The sequence below is a fragment of the Carassius auratus genome, chromosome 46 (assembly GCF_003368295.1).
Source record: "Carassius auratus strain Wakin chromosome 46, ASM336829v1, whole genome shotgun sequence".
Classification (NCBI taxonomy): domain Eukaryota; kingdom Metazoa; phylum Chordata; class Actinopteri; order Cypriniformes; family Cyprinidae; genus Carassius; species Carassius auratus.
The window spans coordinates 12576732-12581951 of record NC_039288.1 but is presented as its reverse complement, the minus strand read 5'-3'; positions in this window follow the sequence as shown (position 1 = coordinate 12581951).

Genomic DNA, 5220 nt, shown 5'->3' with positions numbered 1-5220 from the left:
TGCACAGTCTGCAGTGATGGGGTGCATCCAGTACCAGGACTGGGAACCTCTGGGCTAGAGTACTGTCAAACTGACGATGCCTGTATACCAATGGATCAGAGCGCTGTCAATTTCTTTGTGCAAAGTTTGCTTTTTGAGTGCTCATCAACACCATTAGATCAGTGGGCACTATCAGTGCAAGACAGGTTTTTTTTCTTTTTCTCCATGCAACAAAGATAAGTTCAAAGGCCAATTGAAAATACAGTAAATAAAGTGCACAAAATAAGTATTTTGTTTAGGCAGTATTTGTGGCAAATCATGTTGCATGACTTGTCCAAAAGGTGTGTTTTTGCGCTAATCCACTGTTAAAGGATCAGTGAGTGTGTCATGTAATATTCCCATATGATCTTGAACAGACAATGAAAAAATATTAGTATAGTAAAATTCATTAATTCACGATATCAGCACATCCTTTATTAAACTGCTTTGTAGAGTTTAATGCATCCTTAAGGCGATGTCGAAATGCTGAATCGAACAGCATCGTTCACATAGTGGGCAGAGCATCTCATTATGTAAAGAGGAAGTTCAGGGGTTAATGATTAGCAAAGGATTAAGTGGCTGTATTGATTACTTTTGTGCCATTGATCAGACTTTTATATGTAGTTTGGGGTAACAAAGGGTTTTATAAATAATAAATAATTATAAATAATAATGCAATAACTGACACTTTAAATCAATGTTTCAAGCAACAACAGCAAAACAATTCAACAAAAAATAGATGAATAAAAAAGTAGCCATTGATGATATCTAAACATGTAGCCAAATCCAAATGTAATCAAATTAATCTATGTGCAAACTATGTGCAATGCCTTAGCTACTAGGGTTTGATACATAGGGCTATTTACAGGCATCTAGTGGCAACACGATATTACAGCTATTGAACTGTGCAAAATGTTTATCTTAACAGTCAATTTACAAATAATGCATTCAGATTTGTGGAACTCACAATGCGCTGAATACAATGACAACCAATTTAAATGTGACAAGAAACTGGTGTCTGAAAAGAATATATATAAAATCTGGGCGAGTGCCAATAGGAATATCTGCCTAGGGCGTCAAACTGGCTAGAAACGTCCCTGAGTACAATGGTGCATAGGATAAAAAGATGACTTGCAGAGATTTGTGTTTCTTTTTAACAAAAATAATTGAGCTCAATCCTGGCCAAGACTCAACCCAAAATCCCATACCAGTGCAAAGAGCTGTGCTCAGACTCCCTCTGAGGAGCAGGAGATCAAAAGAATTCTTGTGGAGTGCTGTGTTGAAGTTCAGTGTGGGAGTACACATGCACCACAGCTATCATACTACATGCCTGGTGAAAATGATCATCTTTCGTTTCTGGATGACGTCATCCATATAAAAAGCAAATTTAGCAGTACAGCTATGTTTGCAGGCCACTGGATCAGAATGTACAAGAAAACAAAGAGCATCGTGAATGATGCGTATCCAGATACAGTATGACATCATAAATTAAGGTCTTGGCATTTCATGCATATTGCATGAGCAACATTTTTTCATGCTTTTCTTGTATTGAAATAAATTTTGCTTTCATCTAGGCATGTTATAAAAAAAAAAAAAAAAACAGTTTTCCCCTGCATGTTGTCTTGTCTCATGACATTTACTTTTGAACAAATGCTTAAGGCTGAAAGCACCACCTATCAACAAGACATTGGTGCTCTATTTCATCACTATCTATTTTGAAATATAACAAGAGCAGTCTTAAATAAATAAAGCCTTAAAAGGAATATTCAAGCTTCAATACAAGTTAAACAAGTTAATGTTTATTACCACAAAACAATTTCCACCTGTAGTTTTCTTAAAAAAAAAAAGAAAGAGGTTACAGAGAGGCCCTATTTCAGAACTGAATAGGGAATATTTTTGAAGGAAACGTGAAGCTTATAATTATTAAAACTATAAAGTTATAATCTGACTTAAAAAAAAATAGTTTTTGCTTTTACAAAATTCTCATTACAGGTCAAATAATACACAGATTCTGACAAGAACTGCAGTTGTCTCACCCTTTTTCTGGTTATTTTAGGGTTTTAGGTGAAGTGAGTTAAGTTAAGTGAAAATGTTCAAATTGTTAACTAAAGGACTGAAGTCTTGACGATTACATGCATTCTGACGGCACCCATTCACTACAGAAGATCCACTGGGGAGCAAGTGATGTAATGCTAAATATACATATTGGATGGCCTGAGGGTGAGTACATTTTCAGCAAATTTCTAGTGTGGGTGACCTATACCATGCTCAGGGTGGATTTACATTACTGTACAAGCAAAGTGAAAATAACTGTGACCCTGCCTTTAGCACAGCAGGTCATCAAACTTACATTGCCTTCTGCAACAAAATACAGAAGACAACTGCTGTTTAAATGATAACTTTAATCGGAAATAAAAGGGATCGAGTGAAGTCATATGCTGTGATCTACATCCATACTTTTACATGTTATGCATAATCAAACACATTAGCCCACAAGCAAACTCATCTGAATGTCATGGCCATGCCAAATGCCTCATTGGACCAACAGAAAACATAATGTGAGCTAATAATGTTAGCAGCAAATTATGCAAAGAGGGGGCTGGGAAATCATCCACTTCCTAAATGATGAAATAAATAAACCCTGATGAGTTCTTTCTGTCCTGAAGCGAGTGTTTGACATCACAGAGGTCAGGTTGTCTAATGAGGCAGCCAAAACGGCAGCGTTTATAAGCTTGATTAGAGACATTTAATGTCAATGGTTCCGAACTGCAAGGAAAACTTTGATGAATGTTAATTTGATTTTCATAAGAGGCTTTTAGAAGCAGATGTTTGAAGTGCAAACAGAGAGAACAAAAATGCTTTGACCTGTTGTGTAATCTACAAATATTTTATGCAGCTTTAAAATTCAGCATTTGCAGGAAACTAATAAAGAGAAACTTAATAGCCTCATTTGTTTTTATGTGCTTGGTAAAATGATTCTCTATCAAACTTGCATATCAAACTGATTCTATTGCAACAATTCTGTTTTATCATCTTGTTACTCCTAATTCATAAGTGTGCACTCAATACTTAGTTTGCCTGAGGAGTCAAGCATTAAAAACGCATTGCCATTATTCCCAACATTTTGCTTTGTTAATATATTCAAGTGCTCCAAGCGCCAGTATGTGTCATTGGTGATAAATGGAAGCAAAACAAATGCAAACTTGTTGCATATTTCATATTCCGATAAATGATATGCTGATGGTCCATTATTACCACGCTGAAATGCAGCCGTTCATTTACAGTGAGGAATGTTTTTAAACTCTGGCCATCATAAATAACCCCCATTCACACACACACACACACACACACACACACACACACACACACACACACGCGCACACACACACACACACACACACACACACACACACACACACACACACACACACACACACACACACACACACACACACACACACACACACACACAGGGGGCTGAAATAAAATCATAAATAAGAGATTTTAGCTTTATATCACATCATAATTCTTAGGAGACCCTTAAGGCAATAAAGCTTTGAGTGTGAAATTTATTACTACTCATCTTAAGTACATGTGAACATCTGTGAAATACAGAGAATGTGAAGTGATTAGATATTTTTGTGCGCTAATGATACAAAACATGGAATTAAGTTCTACAGAACTACAATTATGACAGCGATAATGTATCTGCTTACATGACAGCCCATCATATATATAGATATTCTTTATCGTCCATACCCTCCTAAAATGCCTTGTTTAAACACACCCCCACATGTCTACATCACTGTGTGGTTAGATTTGCATAATATTGCATAAATGTTTACGAAAAGAAAGAAGGTGTGACTTTATTCTCACTGTTGTCATGTCGTGGAGATGCTGTGTGTTTCGTTGTGAAAGCAAAACGTCTTTGTTTGGCCTTCCAAAAGGGGACACACAAAAATCAGTTGCTGTGTCTGAAATTACTCACTCGTTTACGCATTCACTAATCCCTGTATAGTGTATGGCAGTTGAGTTCACTATATCAGGAAGGAGTGAGAAAAATAAGTGAACAGATTCGGACGGTGATGTATACACTGCGTGTGAGACTTGAACTGTTGCAAAAACATGGTCATATGTACTTTTATATTACATGTACCTTATTTTAGAAAATAATATTAATAGCAATAACACTCAAAATGACTTTATATTGCAATTATACATACCTCCCCTTCAGCTTTGTGGTATCATTGATGGTATATAATACTTTTTTTGTAATGCTTTAATGTTCATAATCATTTAATGCTATTAAAATACAGAGAACAAAAATGAACACATTAACACATGTTCTCGCTTTCCAGCTCGAAGCTACTCCGCATTGGATTGTGGGAAATAGTGATTCAGTGAATGTACATCGGACCTGGACCTGGGAAAGTAGCCTTCAATGCCTTCTGTGCACAAGGGTTGTTTCTGCAAAGTGTCCTTTGCAAAGACAGTTTGGCGCTTCTGACACACAACCTGTAAGTAGATTTTCATAAAGAATTTGCCACTGACAATTCAAACACAAGTTTTAGCAGTGTGGAGTAGCGTTCGTTGTTTGTAATTTCACTGATCACAAATGCAGACATGGTTTTATGTTCACGCGGCGGGATATGCAACGCAAAATGTAAAAAGACAATTATGTAATTTTGTCCCCACTGTTTTTTTGTTTTTTTGTTTTTTTGTATATATGTATATATATGTCTGTGTGTTGAAAAAAAGCATATACCATTAATTACTTTAAACCTTTATTTAAGCTTTTAAGTTACTGTTTACAATCAATTCCCCTATGGAGAAAATTTATTGGATATTTACTTCCAAGATCTGACTGTTGCACTCTACTGAAATCAGCTGGTTGCTGAATGCAGCGATTTACCATCCAAAATCGAGTATTCCAGAGAGCTGTTTAACAAAGTGAGAATGTGAAGAAACACGTATTTCCATTTTAAACAAAATCATTTCTACTTTACTATAAACGCTGAGGTCTGAACTTGCTCTTTGAGTGCTTCATTTTTCCTTTCACTGGATGGGTATGAATTAAAACTCATAGAACAATGTCAATCTCATTGCTGCACATATGGCTTTTGCGAAGGCTGAAATAACAATACAGATTTGTGTATATACTAATAGATGAGGTGAGGCAGGCTCTCCCTCCAGGCAGCTTTT